At 39.9% G+C, this 21,888-nt stretch overlaps 1 protein-coding gene across 6 annotated transcripts in view; it reads left to right on the forward strand.

Moving 5' to 3' along the window:
• RBMS1 (RNA binding motif single stranded interacting protein 1) overlaps positions 1 to 21,888 on the forward strand; it is a 259,130-nt gene that overhangs the window by 76,917 nt on the left and 160,325 nt on the right. The window contains exon 1 of one of the 6 annotated variants that reach the window (XM_006160286.3): positions 14,078 to 14,153. The exons of 4 other annotated variants lie outside the window; for them this stretch is intronic. The gene's annotated coding sequence lies outside the window, so the exon portion shown is untranslated. Of the gene's footprint in view, positions 1 to 14,077; positions 14,154 to 21,888 lie in introns of those variants that run through there. One more of the 6 variants, XM_006160280.3, reaches the window with a different exon arrangement.

Raw genomic sequence — 21,888 nt, forward strand, 5'->3', positions numbered from 1 at the left:
TATTTGCATTAACATAAATAATGGTTTATTGTTTTGCATCTAAAGAAGGATAGTCAACTTGTTATGTATATGTTTTTTGAGGGAGGGAAATCATCTACCTTGTCATTTCTTTTAAAGTATCTGAGAAGCTCAGATTGTATATAAGGAGCTTTTTTAAAAAAAATGTTTTGTGGGAACCAGCTGTTAGCGTAATGGATATGTCACTGGACTCCCACGTAGTCGACCGTGGTTCGCGTCCGGGACCCGGTGGCTTAAAACTCACGCCGGATGCGTGTGCGTGCGTGCCCAAGATCCCGAGAGGAGAATGGAGGAGAAGGGATTGGGGTGTGACCATCCCCCTGGGGGGTGATTTCTCGCTTTCTGTCTCTATGTCTCTCTCTGTCTGTCTGACAAGCGCATGCGCCCTATAGCAAAAATCTCTCAAAAAAAAAATGTTTTGGTTTGGACACTAGGCAATGCTTTAATTGGAATTATAAAATGAATGTGGTGCTTGCCAGTCACATAGGTTCAAGTACTGAATTTTTAAAATAATAAATGCCAGGCCAACCCTTGGCCTGGTTGTTAAAGCAGGTGGATGCTACCTGGTTGACCGTCCAGTTTGAGTCCTGAACCCTGTGGCTTGAAAGACACATGGAGCACATGCATGTGTGTGCCCCAAATCCTGAAAGGAGGGAGGTATGGAGGAAAAAGGTTTGCAGCATGAACGTTCCCCATGGGAAGGGAGAGTGCTTCCTTACTCTCTCTCTCCTTCTCTCTCTCGTGAATACACACACCCCCTGACAAACTGAAAATAAATAAATAAATAAATAATGTCTTGAATAAATGGGTATAATTTAATAACTTGCCTTAATAAGCAGGTAGTTCTGTCTTACATTATTTCCTTCATAAAATGACTAGCCATTACTTAAGTATATATTAACTTACAAGAAACAATTTCTTGACAACTTCGTATTTGTTTAGCAAGATACTTTCTGATCGCAAGCAATAGAGACCAGCTGCCACTTGGGTTAAGTAGAGGGATGGGAGTGTTCTAAGCATACACGTGGGGTTAGGAACCTAAGATAGTAAACCGGGCCTCAGGATGGACAGGGCCTATAGTGAACATGGGCCTTGTGGAAACCAGTGGGATGATTAGTCACAGTTCAATAGCAGGTGCTTGAATTTTTCTACATATCTGTGACTTGGCCCCTTTTGGTCGAGCTGGTTTCTGAGTCCAGCTGTTTTGCATTTTGCTATCTTATGGCTTCTCATTTCTCTACCCTCCTGTGTCTCAGTGCTGCCCTCATGAATCACCAGTGACTCATAAGTCACTAGTACGAGTGACAGTTCCTCTGTCTCATTGCCTCTCCTTCTTCCTCCTGACCCCTCAGCTATCTCGTGGTCTCACTCTCTATGCACAGAAGCCAACCGTTCAATTGTGGTGGCTGTTAAGGAATGAAAACAGTAAGAGGTTGTGTGTGTGTGTGTGTGTGTGTGTGTTTTAAAGAATTAATTATTTATTTACTATTATTATTTTTAACACTTGCTATAGGGCATGCATATGGAAAATGAGAAAGCAAGCCACTAGGTCTGGATCTAATCCAAGAGCAGCCATGTGGGAGTCCAGCACCCCAACCACCATACCACCTGCTGGCCCTTTGTGTTCTCTTTTAATTAATATTTAAGGGAGCTAGTAAGATATAAAGCAACTAAAAGTCAATTGAAAGAGTAAAGGTATTTTGAAAATTTTAAGAGAAACCATCTCTTTTTGAGTTTAAAAATAATTCACTGTAAGAGTAGTAAGAAATTATTTTACAGAGGCATGAAACTTGTATATATATATGTCAACTTAAGAGTCTAGACTATCCCATTAAAAGACAGTAGTCCTTTTAAATCCTCTAACTTCATGCAGTCCCATTTAAACAGCTATAATGTCAAGAATGGAGATGATTTAATTTCTAATGCCAGTAAGTTAAGCAATGATTTTGCTGACTCTATTCCACTTGTGTGCTTATTATGAGCCCCAAATTAAAATCTCTATTAAAGGGGACCAGCAAATGGCATAATGGTTACATTGCTAGACTCCCACGTAATTGATCGCGGTTTGAGGCCCAGATCCGGTGGCTTAAAAGTCATTGGGGGTGTGTGCATCCGTTCCCAAAATCCCAAGAAGAGAATGGAGGAGATTTGAAGGGATTGCGGCATGGCCATCCCCCGGGAAGGGGGGAGGGTGTGATATCTGCTTTCTGTCTTTCTAGCAAGTGTGTGTGCTGTATAGTAAAAATCTCTCATTAAAACAAAAACAAAAAAACACTCTTTTGAAGGTCTGAAGAGTTGTTTTTTTGTTGTTGTGTGTGTGCGTGTGTGTGTGTGTGTGTTTTGAGTTTTGTTTTTTGTTTGGCTGTCAGATCTTAATCAAAATAATTTTTCTGGGCTTAGACTATCAATTCCTGATTATTTTAAGGGAACTATCCTTTTTATGTTTGTTCTTTTCTTTCTTCGCCTTTTTTTGTTTCTTCTTTCTTTAATAATTTACCAGACAGTATGTGCACTGCCCAGAGAGAGACAGAGGTAAAAGGGGGAAAGTGAGAAAGCATTCACGGGGAATGGCCATGGCACAACCCCTCTCCTCCATCTCTGCCTTCCTTTGGGATTTGGGGCACACGTGCACATGTGCCTAGCTGCTAGGTCCAGGACTCAAACCAGGCAGTTGGCCATGTGGAATCCAGCTGTTTTAACCCCTATGCCAGGGACTGGCCCACATTTGTTTTATAAATCTCCCATCTTCCTATCACTGCTTACGGTATCAAAATAAACACCAGGAAAGAGTTCTTCATTTTTCATTCCTTTTTTTGCTTTTTTCCCCTAAGCCAACGGTATCAAGTTTTATTAATGATACTTTTCATTAATAGTCATGGCATTTCAGGCAAGACATAGGCAGATAGTTGTTAACATTATACATTATACATTAACATTATACATTATCAGCTTCCTTCTTCAGTGGACTACCTAATTCAGAAAGCCACTATAAAACCCAATGAAGTCTCTATCCGATTCTCTGAAAAGGGAAAGTTTAGAGTGAGGTTTGATATTTTACTTTTAGCACGTTGTTTAACAAATTTCCACAAGCTGACCCCAACTTTCTGAAAACGGCAGAACTACCCACTAAAAATCTGCAATCTAAAAGTAAGAACCACTGTTCTTTGGATGGACAGCATCTCCATGGTGTCACTAGAAAGTACCAAGTGTCTATCATGCCGATAACCAATTTTTTTTGTGGTCAGGTGCTAACGGGCCTCTAGGTTTAAGGGAGTTAAGTTTATGCTGAAGGTGGAGAGGGAAAGGAGAATGTAGAAAAGAATTTTAGTGTTTCCACACTGCTAGGCATTTGGGCCAAGATGGCTTTGTGAGTGAATAGGAGCTACAAGGAAGTCTCTCAAACGTAGGAAGGAAAGGTGTTTTTCTCCACATCAATCAGCTTCAGAGACATTTGTTGGTGACATAGGCTCCTTTCTCTAAAAGCGATGAAGTGTTCTGTGTGCAAACAATGTAGTTAAAAAAATAAAAACAAAATTTTGCATTTGTATAAAACTTGACAAAATTAGTATTTAAAACTGTACAGCCACCAGAAATAGTTATCAAAAATGCACACACTTCAGTTGACACTTCCGGCACCTCCAGGTCAGATGTTATGCCATCTCCATTTTCCGCAGGATTATTTCCTCATTGTGTCAGATTTGCCCTTTTTCCTCTTGGATGCCTTCTCTCGCTTCTGGAAGGGACTTCTGAGACAGGCTCTGGCTTTGGAGGAGCAGGTTTAGCAGACCACTTTGCAGGGCCTGTCTGATTCGTCTTGACTTTGGCTCCATCTCCCTTAGCATCCACTTGAGCACCTCTAAGGCACGGTGGTGTTGGTTGTGGGATGCGGGCACTTGGACGTGAGGATGCAGCTTTGATAAGCCTGTGGGTCATTCCTGCCTCTTCTTCTCCACACTGCTCCCTTTGTTTGCTTTAATTTTCTTTTCTAATAAGGAAAAGAGGTTCTGAAGTACATTCTACAAAACATTTCTTGGCTTCTGGCATTTTTATAGTCATTTATGAGAGAATAGACAGTAGATGTTATTAGACTCAGATGTATAATTTTTCTTTACACTTAGAAGTTGTCAATGAAAGTTGGGTGAAGAAGAATCCAAAAAGTAGTTAAAAAGTCAGCTGCACAACTTCCCCTTTAAGAGTGTGAGTATCCAAAAGTTGCCAGTTAATGGGCTTTCATTCCCCTGCACTTTGAAAGTCATCAGTTCTCCCTAATGCATTTGAGAGTATTCTCGCTCATTAGGGAGAAAGTGCTTCTCAGATTCCAAAGGCTTCCTATGCAAAAACAAAACAAAGCAAAACAAAACACATAATAAGAGTGCTGCATGAGCAGAAGGAAAGTCTACTCCCTAATTTTATGATATGATCATTTTTTCTTAGACATGTAAGTAAAAAAATTGAACATAACTTTTGTTTCCAGAGTTGCAGTGATGTATGAGGGGGCTTCAAAAAATTCATGTAAAATGGAATTAGTGTATCAGTTTGTTTGGGTGAAAAAACTCGTGAAATCCATGAATAGTCTCAGGGCCAGCAGGTGGCATGATGATTGAGGCACTGGACTCCCATGTGGTTGACTGCCATTTGAATCCCGGACCTGTTGGCATGAGACTCATGCAGGGCGCCTGTGTGTGTGTGTGTCTAGAGTCCCAGGAGGGGAGTGGAGGAGAGGGGATTGTGACGTGGCCATTCCTCTGAGGGGTGATTTCTCACTTTCTATCTCTCCGGCCAGCACACACCCTATAGCAAAAAAATTTGTTAAAAACAAAAAAGAAACTCATGCATAGTCTTTTCATACTCTTATGAAATGAACAGGTGGATATAACTGAAGTACTATGCAAATGACCTTGAGGGGGAGCGTATGGACTTCAGTGGTGACATCGGAAAGTTGGGGGTGGGGGGGAGAGAGCGCAAGCCAGAGAGCACATGGAACCTTGACCAGGGGACATAGAGGCTCAAGGAAGTGTGAACTATCAATCTAGATCCCAAGAGAAGAGCCAAGATGGCAGTTAGGCATGGGGTTCTTTAGTTTGTTGGTGATTCCAGAAGCACTAGTTGTGGTGAGATCATATATGGAAAGAAATCTAGAGCAAAGGGCAAAGGAAGACATCCAAAGGAATTCTGTGAAGGTGAGCGGTCAGAGCTGTTTCAGAACAGAATTGTATTATATGGAGATTGAGAAGCAGTTGTGGTTGAGTGTTGTGCTAAGAAGCAGATTACAATGGTCTATAACTAGAGTGGAAATTGAAGAAGTACAACATCCAGGGTGAATGGTCTTCCAAGAATTCTGGCGGTAGAGGAGAGGAAGAATAAAATAGCTTCCAAAGCAAGTAAAGCATCAACTCCCCTGCCCCCTACTTTTATTAGGCTAGAGAAGACTTGAGCAAGTTGGTTTACTAGAAAGAAGCTATTGCATTTGTTGTTCCTTTTTCTAAAAGGAAAATATATTAATGTATTCTTTTTATTTATTTTATTTTTATTTCAATTTCTTTTATACATTAAATCACATTATTTAGCTTGCAAAGTGAATATTCTAACATGTGTACATTTCTCACCAGTCCAGTTGACAATACTATAAAGTTATCTTCAACAGATAATAACCCATTTCTTTGTCCCATAAATGTTTTGACACAAAAAAGTAGAAGGACATCCCATGTTCCTGGATTGAAATAATTAATATAATCAAAATGGCAATTCTACCCAATAATCTACATATTTAATGCAATGTCAATCAAAGTACCAGAGACATTCTTCACAGATCTAGAAAAGACAATCATACAATTTGTCTGGAATAATAAAAGACCTTGTATTGCTGAAGCAATCCTGCACAAGAAGAGTGGAGTGGGTGGCATCTCACTCCCTAACCCAAAAATATACTACAAAGCTATGGTAATCAAAACAGCATGATATTGGCACAGAAAAAGACAGGTGGACCAATGGAACAGAATAGAGTCCCTAGAAATAAACTCCCAGGCATACAGCCAACTAATTTTTGACAGAGGGTACCAGTCAATCCAGTGGGAAAGGAAAACCTCTTTAGCAAATGGTGCTGGAAAAACTGAATATCTACTTACAGAAAGATGAATCTGAACCCTTACCTCTCACCATTGACAAAAATCAACTCAAAGTAGATCAAAGGTCTAAACCTAAGACCTCAAACAATGTATTACTTTTTAATTAATTAATTAATTAGCTAAAGGGAATATGCACTAGCCAACAAAAGAGAGAGAGAGAGAGAGAGAGAGAGAGAGAGATGAACTGAGAAAGCAACCTCCAGGGGAAATAGCCATGCTGCACTCCCTTCTTCTCCACTCTCCCCTCAGGATTTGGAGATGCATCTACATGTGCCCAGCATGGTCTCTAAACCACTGGGTACAGGGCTTGAACTGTGTAGTCAACCATTGGGAACCAACTGCTTCAACCACCATACCACTGGCCAGCATAATGTATTACTTTTATAGTAAAATATTATTAGGTTGTCAATTACAAAAAAGGGAGGAGGAAGAAAGGATGGTAGGAAGGAAAGAGGGAAGGTAGGTAGGTTGGGTGAAAGGAAGGGGAAACTGGTAGAGAAGTTGGGTTGGGGAGAAACAGTGAAGGGGTGTTATGGGAAATTCATTTGCTATCTAGAATACAAATGGAAACCCACATCTTAAAAAGAACTAAGGGGCTGGTCCCATAGCCTTGTTCTTAAGGGAAACAGGAGTGCATTTGGCCAAATTTAGATGGAATCTCTACCCCTGCAGTTTGACAGCCATGCAGGATGCATACGCATGCATGTCCAAAATCCCAACAGAATAGAGAAACTGAGAAAGGATTATGGCATGACCAAACCCCAGTAGGGAGTATATTCTCCTTCTTCTCTCTCTGGCAAATTCATGTGCCCTTCAGCTAAAAATATTTAAAAGAAACAAACAGAAAGAGCTAGAAACATCTCTACTACTAGGACAGAAGAATGCCAAGAAGATGCATGCAAAAATATGGAGTAATTTGTATTTGATAAGGGTCGGAAGGAATTTCATGTAAATAGTGTCAAATAATCTCTATCATTGGGCAGAGAATGTGGAATGGGTAGTTTTACAAAAAGAAAATAAAGGTTTGGAATTCATTCTGTTTAGGATGGGGTAAGAAATTACTTGAAGTGGGTAAAATGAATGCTGTACAGCATTGAAAGTCTAACTGAACTAAACTGAATTTTTAGCGAAGCCAGTGAACACAGTTAAAATTTGCCTAGGAGATTATCAGCAGCTCAAGAGGAGGAATTGAAACATCTGATCAGAAACATTCATTTGAAAAGCAGGATGAAATGGCTGTGAATACTAGACAACAGAAATAAAATTGAATTGGCAGTTTGAGGATTTAGGTTGTTTGAAAAGTGAAGTTTGGGAGTCAGCGTGGTGGTTAAGGTAACTGGATCCCACATGGCCAACTGCGTAGTTTGAGACCCAGACCTAATGGCTTGAAAAACACACCTTGTGCATGTGTATGTGTGCCCAAAATCCTGAGAGGAGAAGAAAGGAGAAGGGATTGCAGGGTGGCCACCCCCCTGGGAGGTGATTTCTCACTTTCCCTTTCTCTCTGTCTCTCTCCGGCAAGTGCATGTACCCTATAGAAATGTGTAAAAAAAATTACTTATAATGATGTCTGTGCATATTAAGCACTCAAAAAATGATGTCTAATATGATAACTCTTATTTGTTCATAACCTTTTTATATTTCTGTTTATTTCTTCTGAGGAAGACAAACACCTCTAGCAGGTCTTCACACTGCAGTCCACACCCTCCCCTTGTCTCAGCCAGCTCAGGTCACAGGCCCACACGTGCAGCCCAGTGTGCACAGGGATATCCTAGAACACAAGCTGAGGACCTTCCCAAGTGGGTCCAGTTGCATTCCTGTTGTGCCGCCACTTGGATCCATGGTGTGAACAGATGTCAGGGAAAGCTCTTTGCTATGTACTCAAGTCCTCTGAAAGGTGGGAGGGGCATTTGCTGAAGGTAAATGAGAGTAATTAGCCTTTTGAATTTAACAAAGTGCAGTGTCTTCTTTGCTTTTCTCATAGGTCTGTAATGGAGATATTGCTGCCCTTTCCTTTTTTACAGTTAAACAATAAATTTAGATGAAAGAGGTTAAGCTCACAGGTAGTAGGGCTGTCTTAGAACATGGCAGTTTTTATTGAAAGCCCACACTTTGTTCTCTACTCCACATCAAAAATGGCAGTGGCAGTTTGTAGGTGATAGGATGAGTGCTCTTAAGGGTGGTGCTCTTTTCCATTGGTGAGGAACAAGGAAGAGGCCTCCTGGTGTGGGAAAGACGGCAGAATGAGCTATAGGAGTTTCAAGGGAAGTTGTGTCATCAGGGGAAAGTCATTCTTGGTGTTTTAGTCATTCTAAAACACATTTTGGTACCTTTCGGATTTTAATGAATAAATGCTTCCTCAAGAAGCATTTAATCATTTTCAAACACTCTAAAGTCAAGAGACTATAATTTGTGTGTTCCTTATAGCAAAGCTTTTTGTACAGCAAAGCAGGATTAGAGAGAGAGAGAAAGAGCGAAGACACTGAGCTTTTCTGGGAGCCTGTAACCACTTTCTGGTTCATTCTTTTAAAAGATGAACTAATATAAATTTGATTAATTCCAAAACATTATTTAATTTTATTTGTTTTTATTAGGATTTTAATTCACTAGAGAGAGAGAGAGAGAGAGAGAGAGAGAGAGAAAGTGAGAAAGCAAGCAGCCAGGTCTGGGACTTGAACTATGGTTGGCCATGTGGGAGTCCAGCATGTCAACCACCACTGTAATGCGGTGGCAAAATGCTACATTCTGCAAGGCTAAAGCACATTGGGAAGGTTCTGAAACTTCCCTGAGTAGATGCACAGGTGCATGTCTAAGATCTGAGGCTGCCTGAGACTGGGGGTAGAGCACAGAAGACCCTGATGAGGATGCTGTCTTTCTCTTTCTCCTTCACTAATGAAAATAAAGAAATACTTATTGAAATTAACCAACTTTAGGGGGAACCATGTGCTTTAGCCTTGTGTAATGTAGCATTTTGCCACCACACTACAGTATAGCCCCAGCCCCAGCCCCAGCCCCAGCCCCAGATTCATTCCTTTTTCTCTTTTAATTGCCAGAAGACACGTGCACTTACTAGAGAGTCAGAATCTTCCATTAGGGTGTGGTCATATCACAATCCCTTCTCCTCCATTTCTCCATCCTATTGGGATTTTGGTCACACATGCATATGTGCCCAGCAGGTTTTTCAAGCTGCCAGGGCTAGGACTCAACCCACGGTCAGCCATATGGAATCTGGCTCCCTTAACCACTAGGCCATGGGACTAGCTCCTGGTTTATTCTCTATAACAGTGGTTTTCAGATAAGAATGGGAGTATGTGTCCCTATCATTTTTGGTTCAGAGTCATGTGGAAGTGAGCCACAGACTGATGGTAATTTGTAGTGACACTCAGGTGTGCTGGCCTGCGAAGGAGGCTGAGAATTACTGACTTATAGTGAAGCCAGGTCACATGTACTTAGTGAGCGCTCACAAGATGGTGTGCTGGAGTAAAGAGTAGAGAGTGCATGCTAAATCTTGGCCATGGTTTCTTTAGCAAAAGAATTTATACTATAAAGACATGAAGTTGACCTAATTTAGGCATTTATACAGTCCTTAGATAATATACCAGGAGGTCTTGGAAAAAAGATGAGAGTAGGAAAAACTCCAAGGAGGCAGCCCATGAGCTGTGATTTCAACAGAGTACAGAGGGAGGGATGCATGTGGTTTGGCTGATGGAAAAACAGAGGCTATTTCCTGGCAGAGCTCAGAGCTAGAAAAGAGTGAGTTCATGGGCAGCCAAAACACGAATAGTAACTGGAAGAGAGGTAAAGGGATAGGGCGTTAGAAAGTGGAGTGCTTTATAAGTGTTGCTCAGAAATTTGTGTTTGATGTGGAAGTTTTAGGAGGTAGAATGATACAGGCACAGAGGCCATAAAAATTATTTTGGAGGCAAGGTACACAACAATGTAGAATAAATAAGGACTGATCAGAGGGTAAAACAGGAGAGGTCCAGACAGTTCTAGCTTGAGGGAATAAAGAGATGAAAGATATGGATTAAAAAAAGACATTAAATCTGAACCATAGAGATTTAGAAATAGCATATTTAGAAATAGCATATTTCACTGTAAATGTATAAAGTAGCTGAGTCCTGTTTAATCACTTAGATTTGTAGCATTTCCCAATTAACTCACCGCCACTTTTGTACTATTCAGACTGAAGTCTCATAACTCAACTTTTTCAATTTATTTCTTTATCTTTCTTTTTTTTTCAGGAGAGATTCATGAGTAAAAGGTAAAAGGGGCAGATAAAATAGTTATTTAAAAGAAAACTTATCATGTCTCTGGTTATTGTATCACCAAGAATCAATTTACCTTGGTTTTCTAGAGGTTTCTAGTCACAAGGCTTTTAGTACACTGATATCAAGTAAAAATATTTTCATTGTGGAAATTTTCAAGCACACATTAAGTAGAGATAGCCTCAACAATAATCAACTATTTTTCCATTATTATATAATGACAGAAGTTTTAAAAACATTATGTGATAGAATAAAATAAACTAGGACCTGCAGATGTTGTAGTGCTTAAGACGTTGGAGTCTCACATAGTGGACCGTGGTTTGAGTCCCAGACCCAACCGATGGCTTGAAAATCATGACAGGCATGTGTTAGTGCATGTTCAAAATCCTGAGAGGAGAATGGAGAAGGGATTGTGGCATGGCCATCCCCCTCGGAGGTGATTTCTCTTTGCCTCAAGTGTGAACCATTTATATCTTTTTATATAACTGCGTAGTCCTACCTGTTAAGTAATTCCCTTTGATTCACTTGGTAATTTCATATTGATTTTAAAAGAACAGTGCTAACCATTTCAGATATGTGGAAACTTTAATAAGTTCATGGAAAAATTGAATTAAAGTATGAGTTTATTTTGGTGGAAAAAAGATCTTGAAATCCATGCATAATGTTTTTCATAGTACACATTTTCTATGACTTTTTGAAGACCCATGTGCATATCTTTCATCTGAATTATTTGCTCTATGCATAAATTACCTTTCCAACCTGAAATTCTAGGAAGACTGAGAACTGGCACTCTGGGTCCCCTAAAAGGATGAGAATCTTTCAGATTCGTAGCTTGGAATTGTTGTTAGGTGACAGAGTACTACTGTTGACTGATCTTTTGAGAGTGTGTGTGTCCATTTATATACATGTGTTTGACTAAAACTTGCCAAAGAGGTAACAAGTCCAGGACTAATGTTCTCAAGTTGTGTTTGCAACTGACAACTTTAAAGTACTAATAGCAAAAGGTGTGGAGTGGAGGATGCAATACGTATCTACAGATTGAGGTCCATCTCCTCTTAATCTTTTATATATAAATGTACTATAAAAATAAAACACTGCAGTTGTAACTAGACATGATTGTGGAGATACGACTGAGGCGGAAAACAGACAGCTTAGCTAGCTCCTTTGTGACAGATGTATTTAAGAAATTCAGGTAGAGATTCTCATTCTGACCCTGGAGACAGTGCCCAGCACTGGTGAGACATACTGTCTGATCTCCTTGGAAAAACCCATTGGATGAGTCATTTACTTGTAAGCACTTAGTAGCTCTGGGTTCTTAGGACAGTTAAAAATCAGTGTTTGACAAAATGTTCTTCCAGAACGTAGGTAATGATAGAAAAAGACATGTATGTGCATTTGCATGCATTTTGTTTATGTTCTTGTATGCCATACTGATGGATTCTAAGACACCTTTTTCACATTTCACAGTTCTGAAATTGAGATGTATTTTAGTGTATGATGTCTTATAGTTTCTGACATAGGCTTTTTCAAATATTCACCTCAATAATGGTTGGCAGCCTGCAATCATTGGCATCTCAGACTGCGTGATATAGTTTATATACAAATATTTGTGGGATATCAATTCCACAGAGATGAGCAGGACACTTCTCTCTTACTCAAAACGTAAAGCGAGAAGATTTATTCTGACAGTAATTGTTGAGGTTAGGAGAAACCATTTGGTCATGGAATCTCATTTTCTTAGTAAGCCACATGCAGATGCAAAATGCAAAATTTATTTCGATCTCTTTTATAATTCTAAGTAATTGAAAGGGTAGGATGCAAATTCATTAGGTTTAGTTTTATTTTGTAAAGCATAGTCATAATATTTGATCACGGTATTTCTTACATTTGTTCTTTCTAACTTGGTTTTTAGGTCAGCAGGGGGCATGGAAGTTAGGGTGGCTGGATCCCACATGGCCAACTTTGCAGTTTGAGACTCAGACCCAGCAGCTTGAAAAATCATGCTGGGGGGACCAGCAGTTAGCATAATGGCTATGTCGCTGGACTCCCATGTAGGCGACCATGGTTTGAGTCCCGGACCTGGCGGCTTAAAACTGGGCACGTGTGTGTGCGTGCCCAAGATCCCTAGAGGAGAATGGAGGAGAAGGGATTGCGGCATGGCCATCCCCCTTGGGGGGTGATTTCTCGCTTTCTGTCTCTCTGTGTTGGGTGTGTGTGTGTGCATGTATGCATGCACAAAATCCAAAATCCTAAGAGAAGAAAGGAAGAGAAAGGATTATGGAATGGCCTACCCCTGGGGGTGATTTATCACTTTCTCCTCCCCTTGTATCTCTCTGATGAACATATGTGCCCTATAGCAAAAACAAAACAAACAAACAAAAAAACAAACAAACAACAACAACAAAAAACCCTAAAAAAAGAGAGAGAGCGAGAGCGAGAGAATAAGTTCTTTTAGCCACTTGGGTACGTTTGCATAAGAGAGAGCTAGCTAGCTTGTCTCATCCATACCTTTCTTCAAGAAAACTTACTCTGTGCAGGATAGTAGATTAAATAAACATCAGAGATTTTTAGACTATTTAAGTAAACTTGTAATATTGTTAAGACTCAAAAAAAAATACTCAACCCTCACCTTTTTGGGTAGGACAGTGTAGAAAGCAGAAAAAAAGCACTGAGCAATCTTTAGAAGAGATAGATTCTTACCCTATGATAGAACTGTGATGAATGTTTTGTTTTGAAGGCTGTTTAACAACAACAACAAAATTCTAATAAATATAGCTAAATAATGATAGATGAACTGAATTTATTATTGGTCAGAGTGTCCAAAAAGAGAGTAGCTTAACTAACTCATTTAGCTATGAAAATATTTATTGAATGATTATTATATGTCAGGCACAGGGATTGCCCCTTGAAAATTCTTTCCAACTCTGAGATTCTATATTTCTATGACCTAAGGCAAGTTTCCTAACCTACTACTCTCTACTTGATTTAAAAACAAGAAAAAAGGGACCAGCAGTTAGTGTAATGGCTATGTAGCTGGACTCCCATGTAGTCGACCGTGGTTCGAGTCGTGGACCTGGTGGCTTAAACTAACGTGCGTGCCCAAGATCCTGAGAGAAGAATGGAGGAGAAGGGATTGCGACATGGCCATCCCCCTGGGGGGTGATTTCTCGCTTTCTGTCTCTGTCTCTCTGTGTCTGTCTGGCGAGTGCACACACCCTATAGCAAAAACCTCTCCCAAAAAAAAAAAAAAAGTGGGTCTAGAGGAATACCTACCCTGCTTTCTTCCCTGAGACCTTAATGAGATAATGCATAAGAGAGTCTTTTGCAAACTGTAACATTTTTATACATACACTGTTTATATATGTAAAAAATATAAAAATATGTATTATAGGTCTGAAAATGTAGATGTCTTCAGAAGTTATCTCCTTCTCCCTGACATTTTCTCCAACTTGAAAAGGGTATAACAAGCTCTTAATACTTAATAATCCTTTGGTTGAAACATAATTATATTTGCCGTTTGCCACTAGATCAAATATTAGATTAGGTGGTGAAGGGAGGGTGGTTCTAGGAGTATCTGTTTAATATATCAGTGTTCTGGGAGTGCTCCTTACAGTTTGGAATTAGGAATTGCTGATGTCATCATCAGTCACATCGTCATGACGACATCAGAATTTCCTCATTCGCCTTCTCTTCGCTTGGGGAGTATCAATTGCTACAGATCTGTCATCAGTTTACCTCATGCGTTAAGTATATTAGATAACCCAGAACTAGCCTTTCTTAAAGACACTTAGGGTGGGGAATTTTTATAAGCTCCTTATGTATATTATTTCAGTACATATCCTACTGTTGGAAAGTTTGCCTTCATACATATTCAACTGAATAGAAATTCATTTGTAATTCTGTATCTTCTTGTTTGAACCTTTATAATTCAGTGGAGAATGAAAAGCTTTTTGCTTCCTCATTTACATAAAGGATATTATTAATTATTTTAGCATGTTCCTCTTCAGGTGAAACAGATCTAATATAATGGTAATCTTTGCAACTGAAGAGAAAGGAAACTTTTATTGGGTTTTGTCCTCTGTATTTTGAATGGTTTGAGACCTAACTTGTGATATGGGTCTCGGGTTTTGGAAAGACCTTAGTTATGCATCTCCATCCCAGAGACATTTAGGGATGTCTTATAATAACCTTTTGCCATTGTTAGTTTACATGAGGGTTTTATTTGTTTCAGGTATAGTTTGCTGTGTACTGGCAAAGTTGTCATTCACAGAGTTGATTTTATTTTTTCTTTTTTTGGAGAGGTTTTTGCTATAGGGTGCGTGTGCTTGCAAGAAAGACAGAGAGAGACAGAGAGATAGAAAGTGAGAAATCACTCCCCAGGGGAGATGGCCACACCACAATCCCTTCTCCTTCTTTCTCCTCTCGGGATCTTGGGCATGCATGCACACACACCCGGCATGAGTTTAAGCTAACACTGGGTCCCAGACTCGAACCGCGGTCGACTACATGGGAGTCCAGCGATTACACTAACTTCTGGTCCCCACAGAGTTGATTTTTTACTCATGGAAAGAAAGTAATATTCCAGGTTTTTATTTTATTCTCTGATTTAAGGAGTTTGGCTCTAGTTTTCCGTAAATTCTGTTGTTGTGTTCCTAAGTACTTTCTGTCTTGTCCCAGATCCTGTAGGAAGAGGTGGATGTGATTAACTTAAGCATACCAGTTCTTTCCCTTCCTTATCTCAGTTCTTATTCTTTTTCCACACTCTGCTCATAGAAATAGGTGCTTATGTTACTTCCAACTGTAATTTTAAAGATTACCTACTAATATCTTTCCTTCACCACTTAAAAGTTTTAGTACAATTCATGGAAAATTCATTGAATTGTCTTGAAATACTCTGAAAATAAGTTCTTGAATTTTGATAGGCTTGTTATATGCATGGAAAATAATTGCTTCAATACCAGATTTTAATCAAAGAGCATAGGGGGTTGGGGTGTCCAAGCAGGTAATTTAGGAAAACAGCAAATCATAAAATATGAAAAATGGAGCTTCTCTTTACCCTGGTGTCCCAAATAAATTGACTTTATTTTGCCATGGAATTTTACTTAGAAGTATAGATTCATTGTATTATTAAATCAGAATAAAACAAGATCTTGAATTTTTCATTCATATAACCTTTTATTCAGATTTTATATTTTTGAAAAGAGTAAGAATCTATATGCCTGTTTTTATAGAAAACATAACAAAATTTATCATATAGAGAATTCTTATGTCAAAAATTTGAGTAAACTCTGAATTTTATTAACTTTTCTGCAAGAGTAGGGCAGTACTAGTTTATGAATAGATCATATCCAAAAAATGTTGTCTGTAAATGATTTACTTAGAATTTGGAAACAGTTCCCCATACAGTGACCTAAATGGTGATTTTAGTTGACCTATAAGCATCTAGGGATTCCATAATAAAGCTAACTTCTCATATAGTTTTCCACTATTTTTGGAGAGAGTCTATGTTTTTGGTTCAAGTTCAGGGCTCTAGAAATACCTTTCACCTAAATTTTGTATCAGCTTCTACAAGATAATTCTTTCTGTCTCTCTCCCAATTCTATCCTGTCAGCTATTCCAGAAAATAAAACTGGTTGCAAGACAGGAGTTACATCTCAGCAACCACTAGTGAGCCATGATTAGGTAGTCCGTTGTGGCCAGAATATATATCCATACTATTGAATATATATCTATATATTTGGATACTGGAAAATTAGCCTTCATATTTAACTTAATAGAAATTCAGAGTAATTCCATCTCCTTTTAGAAATGAGCAAACTGAGGTTTCTAGAGGGAATAAATGATTTGCCCAAGGGTCATGTAAATGCTAAATGGTGAAGCCCAGATGAAAGCCTAGGAGCTCTGATGCCCAAACTTTGCTCTTGATACCACAAGTTTTCCCTTATGAGCCATTGACTCGATCTGTAGCTAATAGTAATAATAACCAGTGTTAGTGTTATGGATGTCAGGGCACTGTGCCATGAGAAGAAATGGGCTTCAGACTCCAGCTCTGTGGTGTATTGGATCTGTGTGCTTGGGCGATTTTTTAAAACTTCTGTTCCTCAGTTTTCTTGAGTAGAATGGAATAGTCATTTTTCTCTCACTCTGTGTGTCTGTGTGTGTAATGTGCTTAGAAAGTGCCTAGAATATAGTAGTTACTCAATAAATGATAGCTATTATTACTTAATAGTCAATGCAGAAAAGCTGCAGTAGGACAAACCTGCTTTCTTCTCTTTTGTTCACCAGGAGGATTTAAGAATCATCAGAATACGCTTCTAGTAGGACTCCTTAGAATATGGCTATGTTTACGTTGGTCTATATACTTTCTGGGATTATGGCTATAGTTTTGTTTTATTATAGTGGTTTCATTTTTATACACATGTAATTTTATATGTGTCTAGGGAGCTGTAAGTCTGGAATAAGAATTACAGAGTTTTTTAAAAAGCAAAATAGTAAATAATAGAAAATATTGCTGCTACTTTGAAAATTAGGTACTTTATCAACTCTATTTTGTACCAGGAAAAAATAGAGATTTAAAGAATCTGCTGATCATGTATATTTTTTTCTCCGTATCTCTCTTTTTTCCTGTTTTTCTGGGAGCCAGAAGCTTTGTGAGCTTTTTAACATAGAGGCTCTCAAATGTAAATAGTTTTTTTAATGCGAACGGCCTATACAAACCAATACTGTGTGGATATCTTCAACATTAAGATTCTAATTTAAAATATGTTGAATGGATATTGCCTCTAAGTTTCTTTTTGTTTCCAATTTGACCCAAATAATAATTTTTTAAAAAGGTACTTGAAGTGTTTTAGCAGTGATGAAGGGATAGAACCCGCAATAGGGAGTTCTTTTCCTGATAGAGGTGTTCTCTCCTTATCTCCCGGGACATCTCCTCTGCCCACATTTCTTTTCTTCCTCTGTCAAAGCTTACCTTCACTGCCATGCTTTCTTGAGTGGTCTGGTTCAAAGGTTCCTCTATTATATGGGGCTTAGTACTATACGTGTGTCAGAGGGAGGGCTCCTTTAGGCTTTGACACTTCCTCATCTGTCCCTTTTAGGGTGTTCTATGATTTTCACAGTGATTTTCCCCAAATCTGCATCCTCTCTCATACCAGCCTTCTATCCCTAGCTCTGTTTTTCTGGTCATCTGTGCAGTGCTCCTTTCTGATGGTCCTCAAACAAAACATTTATACAGCTGAGCTTCCTGTGCCCACGTCGTATCCTGTATCGATCTCTCTCCCTCCTGTGGTCCCATAGCACATAATTGTCTAGACCACTTGCCTGGCACTTATCACTTAATGCCTTGCATTATTAGTGTACGGCAACTCGGGTGCAGTATGGGTTGTAAGTGCTCACCCAGGAATTGAAGGAGCATTATTTATAAGGCTTTTTGAGATGCAGCATTACAGAATTGGAAGGAACACAAGGCTCAAGTCAGTCTTTTAACCCTAGCGATGTCTGAATTTCAACCCTAGGTTGCTACTTATTTACTAGCTTTGTGGTTGGTCAGTCAGGCTTCCATTTCTTTTCTCTCCTTTGGATATTGAGCTTAATAGTCCTTCCAACCTTAGATGGTTATTGAAAAAGTAAAATGAGATGTAAGAGATGTAAAAATGAAAGGTTCATTTTAAAAGTATGTCTATGGAATAAATAAATGTCTTCTAAATTCAGAGTCTCAAATTCCAGTCATTCAAGCTCTTTTAAGTCACAGAGAGTGTCGTTACCCATATGTCTCGTCTCCCTTACTAGATTGCAGGCCTCTGAATGGGCTGGCGGTTCCAGCTTTATTATCCTTATTTGTCGCTTCTCTCTGCCTTACAGAGTGTGATCTCTGATCCTGCTCAGTCTTCCCATTCATACAGGAATGGCCCTGCCCCAACATGCAACTTCTCAAAAGGAAACTGGACAAAAACAAATGCAGAAAAGCTTCAGTGCACAAAGGCTCTTGAAGATCTTTTGCCAGACTTTTTTTTTTTTTTTAACTTTTAAAGTTAAGTCTGTAGTATACATAGACTTAGAAAGTATATTCATTCAGCCATCTGACACACAGTTCTGGAAGAAGTGATTACCCCTTACCTAAATCTGCTTGTTGTCAATTCCTGTCCTACCCTCACTCCTGTCCTTTGATGATCAGCCAGCCTTTACTAGGAATTGGTTATTTACACAGTTCACCCATTTAAATCTGTGATCCACTATCAAGCCCAGAAGAATAATAATAACAGCTGCCATGTATGGAGTGTGGCATTCTAGTTAGTGTACTGTACTAAAGACAATCTTGTCAAGACAGTCTTGGACTAGAGTGGTTAATTGACTTGCCCAAACCCGTGGGGCTAGTAAGTGAGAAGCTGAGATGGGGAGCCCAATCTTTTTAATTTTGTTCCTTGGATCACAAAGCCCAGATTCCTTTAAGCTACTTGAAGAAGGAGTGAGGGGTGTCTTATGTTGGTACATGGAGGGGCTGTCGTAGGTCTCAAGGGCCACAGCAGCTCTAGGGACTGCACTCCATCATCTCACGGCCAAGTGCTCGCCCGCTCCTGGCGTCAGCTCTGCTCTGCTCCGCTTGCTGCCAGTCAGCTTCCTGTTTACTCATAGTTTCTGCTTCCTCATTACCTTGGCTTGCATATGGTTTTGGCTTATCGTGGCCTCAATTCTACCCCCTGGCACTCGTGCAGTTTCTGTCCCTTTCCTAATTGGTTCAGCTCTTGGAGTTTTCTGAATCAAATTCCCAGAGGTGAGAATGGGATTCACCCTGCTCCTTTTTCAGTCCCAACCAGGTCACAGGTCACGGGCTTGTCTGTGGGTTGGTTGCCCTTGGGTCATATTCCCACCATGTAACCTACCAGCTGAGGTGGGAAAGGAGGATGTGGGACAGCCCAGGCAGCCATGTCTCAGTTTCCCTTTAAAAAGAGAAAGAGCCTCTCCAGGACAGGTTCTGAAGCCCTTATGCTTAGCGTTATAACTTGTAGTCTCTCTCGACCTTTTCTTACTTTTCTCAGACTAAAATATATTTGTCTAAAAAAACTCATTTCAAAGGTCAATACACTTTTCTAGACGAACCCCCATCTGTCCCTATAATCACTCTTAAAATGAAGTACTTGTGAATATCTATAATTGATAGCATATGTTGTACACAGGGTTTCGTATGTGTCACTTCTCTCCCTGTGAATTCTTCAGGCTGTATGTCTCGTTTCCCTTACTTGATTGCAGGCCTCTGAAGGTGTTGGTGGTTCCAGCCTTATCATCCTTCTATGTAGACCCTGTAACAATGTCATTACATTTTACACTTTTTGAGAGTGGACAGTATTTTTTCCTCTCTTTCTAACATTTTATTAGCTAAAAATCTAACACCTACTTGAATTTGGAACTTTTGAACCTTTGTCGACATTGTCTTTTTCAAAATATGTGCCCGGTGGTCTCTCCTTTTATTTCATTCACTCTTATAGGACATACTACATTTCATTGATTTTTAGATATCCTTTCTGGTCTTAAAGACAGTCTTTTAAATATTTGTTTAAGATCCTTAGTGTATTTTAGTATTTAATATTGGAATTCCTTCATTATTGCAATTTAGATTTTATTATCACTTAACTTTTATTATCCTTATAAAACTATTACAGAACATCCAAACAAATCTTAGTATTCTAGAAAAGTACAACATGCAAAGTATGGCCTTAGAGTACACCCAGAGAAAAATTAATCTATGCTGTTCTTCTGTGGTTCAGATTGTGGTTTCCTAAGAGACCAGTCATGACAACTGAGGTTATACATGTAATTTTGTCTATAGATGACAGGTCGGAGTTGCTGGGGTCTTGAGGAGTAATTTCTCTGGAAAAGTCACCTATGACTTGAACAGTACTAAAACCTTCTTATATTTGGACTTGATCACTTGCAGTAAAAGGTCCTAGTGAAAACACACAGCAAAAGGTCAGCCAGAACAATTGTAAATGCACAGAAAACAGTTCTAGCGTGTATGCTACAACAGCTGGAGAGTAATTGTGCTGTGTGATATTCACATCACTTTAAAGGATAGATCATGTACTGTGTTTAGCAAGTGGGCACTGTACTGGGCTCAGAATAAGTTCCTTTGCTGCCTTTATTTTTTATTTTTATTTTTATTTATTTTTTAGTGAAAAGAATTAGGAATCATGTATGTATTTGGTATATATGGTTGTTTTTAATTGGTAAGATTGGCTATTCTCATGACCTTTGCTGGAGAATGTTGGGATCATCCTGGAGTACGGAAGCGGGTCACTAAGTCACCAGCATGTTTTTCAATTCATTGCTGCTGGAAAAGCCCTTGAATGGCCAAGGCTTTGTTAGAAACAGTTTCCATAGGGGACACTTTGTGAAATTTCCCTATGGCAGCCAGAAGTGGAGTTCTTTCACTGCTTAGCAAGCTAGGATTTTTCATTATCATGGCAAAAGGTGTTAAGAGTCTAGAGTCCAAAGAAGAACTCTAGTATTTTCAAAGGGATAACACTGCAATACTCACCATGGAACAGGCCTGATTGAAAGATGGGAAGCCAGTCCCAGTGGCCTACTTGGGGTGATGTGGGGGGCCGGGGTGGCCCTGCCAGTCCACGTTGCTGCAGAGACCTTTACACTACACAGGGTCCAGCTTGATAACTCAAGGGAAGGTGGTCCAGAGAAAAGGCAGTTTGAGCAGCCTTCGATCATTTCAGCTGGGAAACAAAGGAAATTTCCTTCGTCCTTTGTCCATTTTTTTTTTTTTTTGCTGACTTTTTGTATCCCTTGAGGAGAACATATTTGTGTCACATCTGAAAATTAACATAGGAAGGATTACACTATTCTAATTTTCAGGACAGAAACAAGGCTTACCAAACGATGGTCTTAAATGATTCTTGTCTATTGTACTTGATACTGTCGTCTGGGTGGAAGCCTTCCTGTAAGCTCTGGCACTGGAATGAAATACAAAACTTTACCGTGCGTGTTCGGGTGAGGAGCTGGGGAATGGAGACCTGTTTCCTCTCCTAACATCTTGGTGTATGATCTGAGGGGAACGGAGATTTGCAGAGGTTCGATGGAAGGCTGGTTTGCTCCTCGGAGTGAGTCTCCGCACCTTTTTTGAGAGAGTGGCTGGGTGGGGTATAGTTTGGAAGATGAAAGGAGAGAGGGAAGACCTGGGAGCCAGTTCGCCTCCTCCCCAGGTGCCCCAGTGATCCCCAAAGCCATGTCCTTAAAAGGGGCTTTGAGCTGGGGTGCAAAGCTGCAGCCCGTGCTTAGGCTAGGGACGGGGAAGGAACCGAGGAGACTGGGGGGCGGGGGGAGCTACTCCAAGGAATGTGCGGCATGCGGGGAGCAGACCCAACCATTGCGCCAAAGCAGGGGCGCCGGTGGCTCCTCGGGCCGCGCGGCCCCGGCCTCAGCCCCGAGCCCGGGAAGGCGAGCGCGGAGGCAGGCCGGCGGTCAGGGCGGCG

Source organism: Tupaia chinensis, unplaced genomic scaffold (genome assembly GCF_000334495.1).
Source record: "Tupaia chinensis unplaced genomic scaffold, TupChi_1.0 Scaffold000674_2, whole genome shotgun sequence".
Taxonomy (NCBI): Eukaryota; Metazoa; Chordata; class Mammalia; order Scandentia; family Tupaiidae; genus Tupaia; species Tupaia belangeri.